Source organism: Canis aureus, chromosome 7 (genome assembly GCF_053574225.1).
Source record: "Canis aureus isolate CA01 chromosome 7, VMU_Caureus_v.1.0, whole genome shotgun sequence".
NCBI classification, from domain to species: Eukaryota; Metazoa; Chordata; class Mammalia; order Carnivora; family Canidae; genus Canis; species Canis aureus.
In genome coordinates this window covers 22786577-22802972 of record NC_135617.1, presented here as the reverse complement: position 1 = coordinate 22802972, position 16396 = coordinate 22786577, and the positions used below count along the sequence as shown (strand labels likewise).

The 16396-nt window shown below is 38.2% G+C and overlaps 1 long non-coding RNA gene across 4 annotated transcripts in view; it reads left to right on the top strand.

Moving 5' to 3' along the window:
* The window catches only part of LOC144317119 (uncharacterized), a 119435-nt gene that overhangs the window by 39858 nt on the left and 63181 nt on the right, over positions 1–16396 (top strand). The window contains exons 2-5 of one of the 4 annotated variants that reach the window (XR_013383023.1): positions 6252–6360; positions 9769–9823; positions 11922–12060; positions 14738–14818. This is a non-coding gene — a long non-coding RNA (uncharacterized LOC144317119). The remainder of the gene's footprint in view (positions 1–6251; positions 6361–9768; positions 9824–11921; positions 12061–14737; positions 14819–16396) is intronic. The other 3 variants (XR_013383024.1, XR_013383025.1, XR_013383022.1) reach the window with 3 other exon arrangements.

The window sequence follows — 16396 nt, the reverse complement described above, 5'->3', positions numbered from 1 at the left end:
TTATATGGTTTATGATGCTATCAGCTCCTAGGCTGAGATTTCTTTCTCATTATTCATGTTTATTTGGCTTGAAGCAAATTAAAAATCAGACAAGAATATTGTGATATAATTTTGATTTTGCAGATGTAATCTGACACCCAAGTAACTTCAGAGAAGTTTGCTTCTTTTTTTGTGCTATCTTGTGACGTTTGAAAAAATGCTCTTTTCAGAGGCAGGTATTGTGCTTGTCCATATGGCTTACACTCTATCAGCACTATTTTGAGCACTCTATCAGCACTTGATATTAATGGCAAACAAGAAAATTTCTGCATATTATAGTTATTTTTCTGGCCTCAATGATTTTAAAGATAGGATTTTAAAAGTTAGTCCACTATGACAGAAATTTTTGTAGATAGAGTTCTCTGATTGTGGTATATTTGGTGCAGTTCTTTGATTTTTTTTTCAATCTCTACAGTAAATGGGGATAAAATTCATGGAAGACGTTTGTGTTTTTCCCTTCTGAAGTCTACTTTGTTATTATGAATGTTAAGTGTCAGAAGCAGTTCCCTTTAAGAGGAGTCTTAGAGCAGCTGTCACTTTCATAGGTCACCTTTCCATTGCAGTATGTGAGCCTGGCCCTGATCAAATCTGATTGGCCCAGTTGTGAGCATCAGAACCAAAGGCAACATTTATAGGCTGACCAGTCCCTTCCTATGTTTACCTCCCAATTCCCTTAGCCCTTATACTTTATAATCAGCATATGTATACATGTGTGCATGTAAATTCCCCCCTTACTTTTCCTAGTCTTCAGGCCTTCTCTATTAACTTTTTGTACCTCCATTCCATCTATTTACTCTTCAATGCATGATTTTTTATTTTTCTTTGTGAATCTCCCATTGTTCATAGTGCATTAGTCTCCTTCCTGCCCTTCTTTTTGCATCACAAGTGTATCCAAGTTTAAAATAAATAATTAGAAATTAGTATCTATGAATGTCATTTTATTTTATTTTATTTAAAGATACAATTTTTATTTTTTTTAAATTTTATTTATTTATTCATGAGAGACACAGAGAGAGAGAGGCAGAGACACAGGCAGAGGGAGAAGCAGGCTCCGTGCAGGGAGCCCGATGTGGGACTTGATCCTGATCCTGGGACTCCAGGATAGTGCCCTGGGCCAAAGGCAGATGCTCAACCGCTGAGCCACCCAGGGATCCCCTGAATGTCATTTTAAATTTTAATAGAAATTGTGAATGGATAGCATCTCTGCTTGGCACATAATTATTAAATATAACTCCAACTGAAGTCAACTCTGTTATCAAAATACATGGAGGCCGTAAGTTAAACACTGGTTTCTTGAGGATGTGATCAGACCTTAGTGGCCTGTGCTTCTTTAGTTATGCAAGATAAATAAGTTGTAGAGATCTGCTATACAACATGGTACCTATAGATAATAATACTGTATTACACACTTAAAAATCTGTTAAGATGATAAATATCATGTTAAGTATTCTTATCACAATAAAGCAAAACAAAGTGACCCTTCTCTCCCAACTTGTTCAAAATTTTAGATAGGACCTACTGGGTTCTGTATTTGTTCTATGTACTCTGTGTCCTGAGATCTAAAGTATTTCAATCTCTGACTTAGGACTAATATTGGTCAGAAACTATAAATATTCATGACCTAGGACCCTACTTAAGAGGATAAATGGTATAATACAATCTACTTAGCTTGGGGTTTCAAGATGGTTGTTGATAATCACTCCATTAATAATTTTTTTTTGAAACTTGAGTCTGTAATCTCCTTAATTTAGCTGATACATCAAGAGTACATATTGAAAACCAGGCTCAGCTTTAAAAAAGATAAAAAAAATTTATAAAGATAAATTATAAATTTTATCTCACACAGCACAAATTAGAGATTCACACATAATATAGGTTTAAGTTTGATTATGGTACTTGGTAACAGATAATACCTTGTGGCTGTGAATCATGCATATGTGCACAGCCTTGCATGTACAGCATAGGCCTCTATAAAGATCCTTTGCAGGGGACTGTATTAGTCAGGAAGCAGGGGTGGTATGAGCATTATGGAAATAGGAGATTTTTAATGCGATTAGACCTGACACAAATGTGGGAGGAACCAGGGAAATACAGTTCTGAAGAGTTAGAGGATCTGAGGAGTTACTTCAGCCAGTATGCCTGAAGTACTATCCAAGATGGACAAGTCAGAGCTTGCAGGGAAGTTTGTGTTGCCAGATCTCAGAAGCCTAGATCATCAAGCTGCCAAAGTGAGACCATGGAAAAGTCTTTGGGAATCTGTTGCTTCTGTGTGGCTATTACCTCTGAGGGTCTATAGCTGAGCTTGGGGCCACTATTGGCTAGCAGAGCCATCTGTTGTCAAGGAAAGCTGGGCGCAGAGCAGAGGAGAGTGAGGATAAGTGCTCCCATGTCTAACTGTAACCACTTTCCAAGAGTAAAATTTGCTGCTTCACTTCTGTCTTCCAATCTTACACAAATTACTCTTTTGGCCACCTTTAATCTGGACTTTTTTTTTTTTTTTAAAGATTTTATTTATTTGTTCATGGGAGACACAGAGAGAGAGAGAGAGAGAGAGAGAGAGAGAGAGGCAGAGACACAGGTAGAGAGAGAAGGAGGCTCCATGCAGGGAGCCCAATGTGGGACTCTATCCCGGGGCTCCAGGATCATGCCCTGGGCTGAAGGCAGGTGCTAAACTGCTGGGCCACCCAGGTATCCCAATCTGGAAATTTCAGGGTGTCTCAGCTTAACCAAGCTGACATCAAAGCACAACATGGCACTGCCAGCATATGCAAGGTTCTGTAGGACAGAAGAGTTATTGTTTATGTTTTAGAAACAGCACATTATAAAAGTGTCATCTGAAGGTTGTTAAAGGTACACCTACTGACAAGTATCCTTCTATCCACTGATCTATCTTAAGTGGTGCTGAGGGTTCTCATCATTAGTCTCAATTTTTGATTAAAGTATTGTGCTTATAATAATTTCCAGTAAAAATGCAAAATCTGGGAGAGTTAATACACTAAATTTTGTTAGTTTATAATTTATATAAACATTACTTTACACTTTGCTGGCCTAACATCTGAAAAGGTTTGGGTAAAAAAGATGGAGAAAGCTCCAGTATTATCCTAGAAGGTAAGTGAGTGGAGTATCTCAGTTGAAAGCCCCTAAACATATAGAGGATACATATATGGAGAAGAAAATGTGCAAAAGTGGAATTTTCCTGCTTAACTGTGTTTTCTAGTAATAATTCTGCTTAGAATTAGCCTCTTCACTATATTGCTCAAGAATGAAATTACAAATGGTACTCGTGAGATGCTAATATTCTATGTTCATGAAGTTAACACTAGAATATTCAGAATAATTTTCAGTTTGAAATGGAATGTAACTGTGCAATAATTTTTTTCTTTAGTACCAGGAATATCAGTTTATTTTCACCTTGCTTGGTCTTTACACATACTATTTTAATTTAGCGTTTCTGGATTCCATTATAAATCTTGGGAGTGAACCCTCCTCTCCTCTCAATTCCCCTCCTTGCTCCCCCACTCCCTCCTCCTTTCCTTTTTTTCTTTTTTTTTCCTTTCCTTTTTTTCTAATGTGGTTCTTTAAATAAAATACAGTGGTGATTTCTGGCTCTGACCTCTGGCAAACTGTGATCTCCTGCAAACTGGCTTGAATGCTTTCCTTTCAATAAACAGGAGAGCCTGAAGCAGAGACAGGGGCACCTGGAAGCAGCTACTTGTTTTCTGGTTACTGTGAGATGTGATGTACAAGATCAAAATTAGGTAAACATGATAGATCAACATCAAGGACATTCAAAGTGAGTGATTTCTTCTAGTTTATACATGAGACAGCAAGATAAATTAATAAGGGAAATTAATAGTCATTTATATGACCAACATCAGCACACATCTCAGCTAGGCTGCTATCAAAAGGTCATAGCTTACCTATCACAGAGACAGCCAACAGTGAAGCTTAAAATGATTTGTTTTCAAAGGTTGTTTAGATACTTTATACTCTGTGGTGACAGAGGAGTGTCTCTTTTTCTCCCCTTATTCCTCTCCTGCTCCTTGACTCTTTAGCTCACTTGTGAGCATGCACGTGCTCTTTTTTTCTAAAAACATGCAGAAGCAATAAATCAGCTAGTTTAAGAAGATCCAGCCAGCCCAACACAGATCGATTTCACAGGGAAGTCGATGGTCTGCTAATAGAATTACAACTACCTGTCAAAACAGGGAAAACATATCTGTGACAGTGACAAAGGGCAAATCAATTTAATAAAAGTTTTTTTTTTTCTTCCAGAGACATAGATGTGGAGTACAGGGGTGTCTCTGAGAGTCTGTAATTGTGAATAGAAACCATATATGTGGACTGTTAAAGCTGAGGTTATGTCAATAATTCTGGGAGAGCATACTGACTCTTTTCTTTTCCAGGAGGTTTGTCTGGTAACTATAACAATTCCCTCTGTAATAGCATGTAACAGGGAGTCATTGCCTGGAAACACATTCTTTTAACTTTGTTATCCCGTAAGTTGGTCTTGTCCTCTAAATAAATTATATATCCATGAACTTTGCATTTTCATATTTCCTGTTGTATCTCATTTTGACAAGGAATTGTGCATTGCCAGGAACATCTCTCTGGCAAATCTTTATCTTCTAAGTCAACTTGATCATTTTCAGAGGACTCATAAAACTGTTAGCGGTGTGACTTTTAGTAACAACAACTTCTGTGTTCAGGCTTAGTTTCTTGCAAAGGGAATCTTAAACATGAACACAACTCTCAGCTTAAACCCATTATGTATTAACATGAGGCTCTTTTTAGGTCAAGGACTTGACTTTTAAAAAGAATTTAATACATATTAACCTACACCAGCACCATGGATTTTTCTACAAAACAAACAAACTGTGACATAATAAGAAATATGTATTTGCCCTCTGTCCCCATTTCCTGGCCTATAGTTTCTAAAACCATTGGAGTCTCTGAAGTGACAAGTTTCTTTTTGTATGCTAATGAGATGACTGGTGGCTGGGGGGAGGGGGGGCAGAGCTTCTGGATAACATCAGGATGGAGGCTGGATGCCAGGGGGAACCAACCAAATCTTTAAAAGGTTGGAAATTACTCAGACATTAGAAATGACAAATACTCACCATTTGCTTCAACGTGGATAGAACTGGAGGGTATTATGCTGAGTGAAGTAAATCAATCGGAAAAGGACAATCATTACATGGTTTCATTCATATGGGAAATATAAAAAATAGTGAAAGGGATTATAGGGGAAAGGAGAGAAAATGAGTCGGAAATATCAGAGAGGGAGACAGAACAAGAGAGACTCCTAACTCTGGGAAACAAACAATGAGGTAGTGGAAGGGGAGGTGGGCAGGGGGATGGGGTAACTGGGTGACGGGCACCTAGGGGGGCGCTTGACGGGATGAGCACTGGGTGTTATAGTATATGTTGGCAAATCGAACTCCAATAAAAATATATACCAAAAAAATAAATAAAATAATATAAAAAAATAAAAGGTTGGAAATTTCAGCCCCACTCTACCTGTGGGAAGGGGAGAGAGGCTGGAGTTTGAGTAAATACTAATGGCCAGTGATTTAATCAATCATGCCTATGTAATGAAGCTTCCATAAATATCCTAACTGAAGGGTTTAGAGAGCTTCCAGGTTGGGGAACATATAGGGGTGCTGGGAGGGTGGTGTACCCAGAGGGCACGGAATCTTTTTGCACCCACCCGCCAAGACCCTGCTCTATGCATCTCTTCTATTTGGCTGTTCCTGAGTTGTTTCTTATAATAAGCAGGTAATAGCAAGTAGAGTGCCTTTCTGAGTTCTCTGAGTTGTTCTGGCAAATTTTCAAACCTGAGGAGGGGGTGTGGGAAACTCCAATTTATAGCTGATCAATTAGAAGCACAGGTGTCAACCTGGACTTGCAATTGATATTTGAAGTAGCAAGAGAGGAAATTTCCTGGGACTGAGCTCTTAACTTGTGGGATCTGTACTAATTCTAGGAAGTTAGTGTCAGAATTGCTTGGCATGGAAAACCCATACATTTGGTGTTAGAAGTGATGAGGTGAGTAGAGGAAGAGAAGAGAGTTTTCTCATTTAGAAATAAAAAGTAATTCTCTGTTATGCCAGAATTTAACAGTGTTATTGTAATCCAGGAACACTCTAGGTCTCATACTCATCAAAGTTCAGTGATACTAATGTATCTTAATTGCTGTTCCCTCATTTCAGGATGGCTTCTGTGTTGCAGTATAGACAGAAGTTAAGAAACAATGGTTCTGAAATCAGAAACATCTGCATTCTGGTCTGCTACCTGCCACTTAATAGCTGAATGAGTTGGGTAAGCTGCTTCTTTCTTTCTTTTTTTTTTAAAGATTTTATTTATTTATTCATGAGAGACACACACAGAGAGAGGGAGAGACATAAGCAGAGAGAGAAGCAGGCTCCCTGAGAGGAGCCTGATGCAGGACTCGATCCCAGGACCTCAGATCAAGACCTGAGCCAAAGGCAGACACTCAACCGTTGAACCACCCAGGAGTCCCTAGGCCGCTTACTTTCTTGAAGCCTGTGTTTCCCATTCTGTACAATTGGGCTATTGATAGTGCTTACCTCATGCAGTTGTTACTGAGGAGTAAATGAGCTAATATGTAAGTCCTGTGGCACTCCCATGCAGAAGGTAGATCTGTGACTCACTCATTCCTGTAATCTGCTTTCTACTTATGACAGGGCCAAGGAACAAATGATCCATCTGGCCATTTTTTTTTTTTCTTCAGGAAGCTGGGGGAAGTCTCCCGATGCTATATTTAAGTGAACAGATATGTAAGAAGAGCTATGTTTACCCCTACTCCCTTCATATACACACCCTTCCCTTGCTGTGTATCTTAAGAATCTTCTATATGTTTTGTACTGTAATTTTCACCTCTACCTTTAGACATCAGTTTCATCCTTGCCTAGGTTAAGAGGGCCAGGAAAATGTCCTGTGGTATCTCTGGTACCTAGTGTTTGCTGGGTGGTGGCTTTGGCATCTGGCATTGAGGGCTAGTGATTAAGCTTCCTGGCTCAACCAGGCTTTGTCAAATATAGTTTTCATTTACATGAGCTCATTTGCATTCCCACTCCCATGGAAATGAAGACAAAAAACAAGATTTTAAATACTTTTTAGGAATGCTAGATAGTAACCAGTGACATTTTTGGTGGTGTGTGTGTGTGTGCAGGGGGTACATTTTGACACTCATCTTACCCAGACTGAATGCCAATTGGAGCTGCATTAAAATGTTGTCTGTCAAGAGGCCTGTGACCTAGTTTGATTCTCTGGTATCAGCTTACATCAACATACGTCTCACTTGGGCCCTAAGTCCATTCACATTTTCTATTGAGGTTCCAAGAAATTCATACCAGAGCTATCCCAGTTTCAGAGCAATTGTATTAACATCATTGCTTCATATGAACAAATATTGACCATAGCCTTAATTTCTTACTTTTTTATCCCTTAAAGAAATATAAAAAGACACTATGCATCTACGTGCATAGTGCATAAAGACAAAAATGCAAGTTTCTCTTGTTATTGATAGGATAAATTGATAATTTATTTGAATTCATAATTTGGATAATTATGTGATGACTCCACACTTAGGACATTTATATATTATGAACCTGGAACTACATTGTTCTCATCATAGGTGGAGCTATTTCATTCTCTGAGGGATGAGGAGCATAATGGCCTGGGGGCTCAGTATTGGATGTTTTAAGTATGATTGAGTCAGAGGAGAAAGTTTTCTTCATTGAAGCTTTTTTGTTTAGGCTACACTCTCTGCCTCAAATTTCTCTTGCTCTTGAGTGAGTGTGTGGGGGGAGGGGCTGGTGGAGAAGAACCTAAAAATAGTGTTTGAAAGGGTTGCCAAGATTTTAGCTTTGTGTTGGAGAAACCATCTGCTAATCTCATTGCCTGAAACCAAATTCAAAGACTTTCTGAAATGAGGGTTCAGAAGAACAAATGTTTCCAGGCTGATGCCCTGCAAGGCATCAGACCTTCTATCTTGTTACTGAGGAGATTAGGTGGGCAAGAATGAGCCTGTGGCTTGGCCAGGCCAAGGGCATTCACCTTCCACTTCTGTGCGTGAGTACTGTTTGGTATGTAACTTTGCCCAAATCTGCCCGAAGTTTGTAGGATGGTAAGTAGATGAAACAGTTGCTGTGTTGCAAATGAGAGAGTGTTTTTTTAAGTTTAATAGATATATGGTATGATTATTATTTTTTAGAACCACAGGCAGGAAGCCTATGAGGCATCATTGTTCTGTAGCAGGATGGTAATTTTCTCTTCGGCAGGTTCTCTCCCCTATTCCTCCACCCAGGAACCTGTTGTGGCTATCTCTCCTGTAGTGCAGAGTTAAGAGTCTGGGGAATACTAGTTAATTGCTGGGTAGATAATCAGAATTATAAAGGTCAGTGATAACAGGCAACAACTCACTTGTTCATGAACAGCAAGAAGTGACAAAAGAAATTTATCTTGAAAAAAGCACCTCAGAAACATATTGAGCTTATTTTGTCTCCCTTGGGCTCTGTCTGCCCATCTTTACTTGCCCCTTTCAGTTTGTTTCGGTCCCATTTGGGGTTTTGCTTTTTTGGTATACCATGCCACTGTCCTGTCCCCTTTGTTACTCTTCTTCCCTCTTAGTAACACTCATGAAGACAGGACCATGAGCACTCCTCCTGTTTATGTTTGTTAATCCCTTTCCCTTTCTTTCTCATCTTTTCCATTTACTTTTCTTTCTTCATCTCCTCCTATGCCTTAACCCCAATATTTACTTTTTCCCCACCAATAGAACTGAAGTACAGCTGGTACAATTAACCACATTTTCATGTGCTTGCATTTTACCTGCTTCTGCAAGACTCCTTGTTCCCCACTTCACAGACCTAGCCAATTGTTTCTGTAAATACCTGGTTTGGAGGGGACAGGGAAGGTGCCTCACTGGGCTCACGTGCAGCACTCTGTGTTCCTAGTGCTGGGCCCCACTTGAGCTTTACTGCTTACTTGTGAAGTCATGTGGTACGGAATGCCACTGCTAGTGCTGTCCATGGCACAGGGTCCAGGGTCAGGCTCCTCGTTCTCTAGAGGCTATGAGTCACTGAGTGACGCACACTCCTTCTGACTGCTGCCATGCTGTGTCCTCAGAAGTAGAGAGAGTGTCCTATGCTCCATCTTGGGCCATACATTTCACTTGGGACTGAAGCAACTTTCTTAGTGGCCTGAATCAAATAGTCGAGAGAGCACAATCAAAAAGGGGTTTTGGGGGAGACTTTGAAGGAGGGATTACTTTCAAAGGTGTTTTTAGTTGTTAATGGTTCACATAATATTTTTGCTGCCTCATTAATAATTACATAATAACAGTAATCACACTAACTTCTATGTGTTGGGTATACAAATGTGATAATTGAAGAATACTCAATGCTTCTTTTTGTGACTTAGAATTAAATCCCCAAAGCTTCACATGTCCTATGAGGTCCCTTGATCCCTAGAATCTGTCCAGCTTGATCTGCAAACTCTCCACCCTGCCCAAACTCTGCCTTCCTCTTGTTTTGCAAAATGGACCAAGCTGTTTTCCTCCTCAGGGCCTTTGTACATGCAAAGCCCCGGAACTTCTCTCTTTCTTCTCTTCCTTCACATAGGTAACTCATTTCTGAGACTGTAGTGTCATTTTCACAGAGCATGCTTTACACTCTCATACCACCGTCTATATTTTCTTCATAGAATGATGACAAATAAAAGAAGGCAACTGAGGAAGCTTTTGATGATAGTGATCAATGTAAGTCTAAGTACGTGAGGTTTGGTGGGAGTTGTGGGTGGGGTAGGTTTATTTATATAACTTGTGTGATTGTTTAATATCCATCTCCCCCCCTACTACATGACTGCAGGGATCATGTCTGTTTTTGTACATTGATGTTTCCCCAGGCCCAGAACAAAAGAAACTAAATATCCATTTACATTCTGTGTTACCTTTTATCTCTACCTCAGTTCTATAAGCAGAGATTAACAAACTATAGTCCATGAACCAAATCTGGTCCATTAACATTTTTGTCGGTAATGTTTTATTAGAAAGCAGCCATACCAATTTGTTTATGTATTGTCCATACCAACTTTTGTGCTATGAGGGCAGCATTGAGTAGTCACAAGATGGACTTTTTTGTCTGCAAAGCCAAAAGTATTTATTCTCTGGCCTACTACAGTAAATGTCTGGCAACCCTTGCTATAAGGCTATGCAGGATCTCTATTTCACAGAAGAGGAAACTGAAGATCAATGAAGCTTTAGTAACTTCCTCATATCTAGATTTCAAGTGACAGAACTGAGAGTCAAAACCATCACACACACCCTTATTGTCTTTTCCCACAAACTAGATGTCTTTGCTGACATATGCTTAGGGGAGTAGAGCAAATTTCTGTAGGAGAGGTGACACCTGGTCTAGATCTTAAAGAAAAAGTTGGAATTCTGTAATGGACAAGAGAGGACAAAATATTCTAGGCTGAGACACAAAGGTATGACGGAGCTTGGTATGTTTAAGAGATAGCTAGTCAGATTGCCCAAAACATAGTGCTGGTGATCATGGGAACAGTGGGGGGAAATTGACAGGAAAGGAGGCAGTTTGAATGAGAGGGACTAGTCACAAATCTGGAAGCCTGAACTTTTATCTTCCAAGCATGTGATTTCTGCTTTGCTTGTACATCTTCTCTATCAGCAAAATAATTTGAGCATTTCTTCTAAATACATTTATTTTTCATAAATTATCTACATTTAACACAATTAGTACTATATCATATGCATTATAAAATGTACGAATATGAAAATTTAAAAAAGGTAACTGAAAATAAAATGAATATTTAGAATAGTTTTTATTTTAGTTATTGATGATTCATAATACCTTTTGGCTGTCTTATAGTAATGATGATGTTTAATGAGAGTGATGTTAATGAATACACTTAATTATATTTGAAAATCTTGGCTTAGCATTGATACTGCTGTTTGAAGTTATCATTTCAAAATTAGCTTTCTTTAATATGCAGTTTTAACAGTATCACAGTTGAAAATGATAACTTACAAAGATACATGGATTCAAATGAAAGAAGTACATTGTTGGTTTCACTTACAAATTATGATAATTATTTTTCAAAACTATCCACCAATTATGCAAAAGTTTTCTTTTAATTTATCTGGTATGTTTATACCTTCCGTGCTGTCAATTGCTTGTCAATATGCAAATGAATTTGAGTGCTTTGTTTTCATATTTTACACAATGTGTTCACAATATGTTCATGCCACTGAAACTGTTCACCTGGAATTTTTTAACCAGTTTAGGAAATCATGAGTTTAGATATGGCAGTTCTTAAAGATGATACATGCCATTTCCAGTAAAAAATCTTATAACAAAAGAAAATATTCTAAACATTTGTTTTCAAAATGCTTTCTCCAAAGCCAGATTTCTCCTGGCAAGAAGTTGTTTCCTCTCTCTTTCTCACACCATCCATTTACCTAGAAGAAACAGATTTTGTACTTAGTTTTGTAAGTTAAGGTATGTCAGTAATGGTTCTGATTATCTCATTTTTGCTTTCACCTCCTGTTGTGCATGACTCAGAGTTCAAACTGGGAATGGGAGAAATGTTTGTCTTGTGACTTTCTGATTATCCACAGCTTCTTTGAGAGACCAATGTACCATTTGTCCAGCTTGTGATAGTTACTCTAGTAAAAGTATTCCATAAAACCTGTAAATCCATTTTGCGTGAAACATGTAAATTGAAGTGTGATGTAAAGTGCTTTGGTAAATCGATGATTGAGGGCTCCACTGTCAAATACTGGAAATCAGTTCATATTTTAAATATTAGAAATCCTTAATGACTTTCTTATATTTTAGGTACCTAAAAATAGAAGTTGTAACATTTTACTTCTGCACCCTGATGGTTCAACTTGTTTATCCCCTGGGCTCACGTACCTTATTTTGGAGACCACTGCTCTGAGTACTGGAAAGCAAATCACAAACTACTAAATGGGAGGTAGTTGACATGATCAAGTTCAATTCATCTTTGGGATTATATTTTGTGGCTTTGTGTCTAGACATTTTATGTATTCAAATTAATAACTTAGCTGGATTTAAATAATACTATCCAAACATCTTCATAATATGCAGCCACTCTAAGCCTCATGAAATCTTGTCCAGTCTCATTAGTATCTAGATGCCCCCTGAAGTTCTTTGATAACTCCAGGGGCTTTACCCTTTAGGTTGGAGAATAATATGCTTTAGATACAAGGAGAGGACTGAGGTGACTTAAGCACCTCAATATAGAAAGAAGAATAGTTGTATTCTGCAGGAGTCAGGGCAAATGCTTTTTGTGACCCTATTAAAACTGAAGATTTAAGAGGAAGAATTATTAACTCTGACTCCATATTAAAAAAAAGTGGAAGAAAAATTAAAAAATGAGAAATGACTCTAGGTTAAGAGTTGCTTGAGGAGTTATGCCCTTTTTAAGCCTTAATGAATTTTTTAATATAAGCATATGAAGATAAAGAACTAACCACTGACCTTGAAACAAGGAGAGAAAAAAATGGATTTGGTCCCTGAGAAATAGAAGTTGTCAAAACAATACCTACCTAGGCGAAATTTAATAGTCATTTTGGATAAAAGTGCTGTGCTAGTTTATTTTGCAGACCATGTACCCAATACATAAGGGACTTCATCCCTTGTTAAGCCTGCAGGTTTACTTTTGAGAGAAGAATTTTCATTATCTCTTTAGGAAATACTTATATAGAAAGTTTATTGCTTTATTTCCAATTACTGTAATTGTGTGAGTTTAGAAGACAAAACAAATTTAAAAATTTAAAGACTACTCTGTGTAGCTGCAAATGGCTTACAACATGGCATCCACGTAGAATCATGCCTTCCAAATTCTTGAATGGTTAGAAGTCTTTTTCTTGAGAAAGAAATATATATGTATACAAAATGTCCAATTGGAATCTTAACTAAGGTACCATGATATGATGAATATCAGACACCAGAATGAGTTGTGAGACAGAGCATCTGTTTGGAATTTCAAAGTAGGTGTTTATAACCTGGTTTTATGACTTTTCAATCCTCGACTCACTTTGAGTATTGAAAAGAATTGAGAAAGTTGTTGTTTGTAGACAGGGGATTTTTTGTAAGAGACTTCCTTGGAGAAAGGTGCTGGATGAGTTGTGAGTTTTTACCCTTCTATTATCAAGGGAGAGGGTCAGAAGATACCTGTCTCTTGCTTCTGGCCCTCAACAAGACTACTTGGAGATTTTAAAGTGTGTTCCCTGCAGTTAGACAGGTACCATGGACAAATGTCTGTCTTTTGCAAGGGGAATCTGGAATATGATGGATGGGCTACCCAGCTGCCTTGGCACTGGAAGAGTGAGTTGTTTCTGATACACTGGGATTAGCCTATATACCCTGAATTTGCAGGAATTTCTCATGTTGTGAATCATTCATGAGAGAGAGTTGATGTGGTGGTCATCTTTAGTCTTGTTCAATAGTGCTAATTTCAGGAGTGATGGCATCCTCAAACAGAACACGCTTTTGATCACTGATGGAGTCCTTGCAGCTGTAGAAGGAATCGGTGACCAGCCAGATTGAAGATGCATTGCCTGAGTCTGAGAAGTAGCAACAGAGGATTACAATGCTTGAGAATCCCCAAGGAACTCTCAAATGCGCCTCAAAAATAAGTGCTTTAAGCACTCAACAGATGCAGAGAATGTGAAGCTGTCTTGTAATGTTATCAAATAAAACCTTTCTTTTTCTCTTCCTTCTCTTGCCTTCCCCTACTATAGCTATGGCAGTAGAGTAAGATGAGGTTTTGGAAGCATAAGGCAGGGACAAGAAGGGAAAGATACGATCAGATGTTCTGATTGCCAAATTGAGCTTGTTCTTGTGACCTAATATCTCTGGGGGCATTTTGCAACTGAAAATGTATGGCACTGCCCAAGGTTGCATCTAGGGACAGAAGAACTTTCCTTTACTGAATAAAGTTTAAACATTTAATAGAAAGCAAAAATAGATACTAGCTTAGATACTAGGTAATTATATTTCATGAATCCTTCCTGTTCAATATCCTGGTTACATATTCATCCTTTACTCAGGGTTCCCAGAACAATGAAATACTAGGACATAGGGAAAGCCCTGCCCTCAGTGATCTAGGGACCTGGAAGCAGGGTTTATATGCTATGTTTCAGTCCCTTTCTTTTTTCCTTCTGGCTGCAGCAGCAGGACTAGGAGTAGAGTGAGATAATGTTATGGAGTAAGCAATGAGTGCTATTTCTTTTGTTCTGCAAGGAGGGATATTTGGCAGCATCACTTGGTCTCCTCGCTAAAGAGCTATTGAAGGGCTGTTGGGTGTTGTACTCCTGAGGCTTAGAAAGCAATGCAATGTCTAATGCAAAAATAACCTCTCACAGTATTATTGTGTGATTTTTTTTTTTTTTTTTTTTTTTTTTACAAAAAGAGATGAGGAAATTAGATAGTAAACACTGAAGGATTCAGGAATGAGTTGTTTGTGATTCAGGCAAAAGTCACAGCATCTTACTAGTTCAGAATGAGAAAAGTAGTGAGACTCCATACAGTGCAGGGATTAAGATTACAAGTTTTGGAGTCAGGCTGTCAGAGTTTGAATTCTGGGACAGAATAAGTCTAAGTCTCTATTTTCTCATTTGTTAAAGGGATAAACTGCTGATTTCATGGGATTATTATAGAAATTAAAGATCTCCTTATAGAGTGCCTGCTGTAGTTCCTGTTACTTGGTAAGTGTGAGGTAATTGTCAGTTAAGATTATTATTATTTTTAATCTTAAAGTTAATCCTCACTGTTTGAGGTAGTTATGTTCTATACAGTCATCATGAACATTGAATTAGTAACTATTAAACCATTGCTCCTAGGTGAAATAAAGGGTTAGGTTCCTGTGAGCCTCTATTCACAGTAATTTCATTAACTGATCAATATAAACTTTGTTTTATATGTGTTTCTGTTTAAAGACACCTTATTTAATATATACTATTGACTCATTAATTAACTCCTGGATAACTCATGTCTGAATGAAAATTATCTAATGCACTTATTTTCTCTGTAAGGAACATTATTGTCCTTAGGAATACCAGACAGTGCTTCAACACTACATTTGGGGGCTATTTTAAACAGTGAAATCACCAACAAAAAGCACACAAATGTCAAAAACATATGTCATTAACTAGACTGCAGAAGCAGTCTAGCTTATAATGTAAGATCCAAGGGTTTACCTGGGTGACTCAGGTAGTTAAGTGATTGCCTTTAGCTCAGGTCATGATCTGGGGGTCCTGGGACTGAGTCCTGCATTGGGCTCCCTGTTCAGCCATGAGCCTGCTTCTCCCTCTCCCTCTTCTTGTGTGCATGCTCTCTATCTCTCCCTGTCAAATAAATAAATAAAATCTTAAAAAAATATAATATGAGAGCTGAAACAAGAAGGCAGTGTCCCAGCTTGTTTGTTTGACCTCAGCTGGGAATGTGCATGTTGAGCAACTCAAATTTTTGCTTCTCTGCTTATGTCTGTGAATTACTGCAGAAGCACAACAATATTGATTTTGGGGTTACAAATAACTTTTAGTAAGTAGGAAAACTCACAAATATAGAATCTATGAATAACGAAGATCAACTGTATCCGGGCAATAAGCAACTGATGATTCAAGGTCTGCTTGAACATCTCTAGCAAAGGGAGAATGATATACAGACACAATTCATTCTGTCCTTGGCCAGATCAGTTTTATAAAACTTGCCAAATTCTACCCCATGGGACCTTGAAGTAGAACTTTAACATTTCTTTTAAATGACAGTCATTTATATGCTGGAAGACAGCTACTCTGTCTCCTTGGACCTATCAGTAGATTAGCTATCTCTATTTCCTATAGCTATTCCCCAAACACTAATACTTTGACTGCCCTCACTATTCTGTTGTCCTTCTTGGAACATGGTTCAGTGTTTTAGAATCTTAGAATCTTTTTTAGAATATGAGGCCCATGACTAAAGCCGAGTATCTGAGTGCCAGGTGAGCCCTGATCATAGTCCCAGAGAAAACTGACAATTACTTTTCTCATTCCACATGCTATATTTTGATACACAATTTTAGAGTTTATGTACAGAGATTGTTAGTGCTCTGTAAGAAATGCAGTAGTGCTCATGCAATAAATATACATTTATGAACATTTCCTTGCCCTGTGCATCCAAATGTGGTCATGTGACTAATTCTTCCCTATGGGATATGAATGGAAATGATATAAACCACCTCCAAGTCTGATCCAAGGCCTCCTAAAGCTTCACCTCAGGAGTTGTGTGATTCAGATGACATTGCC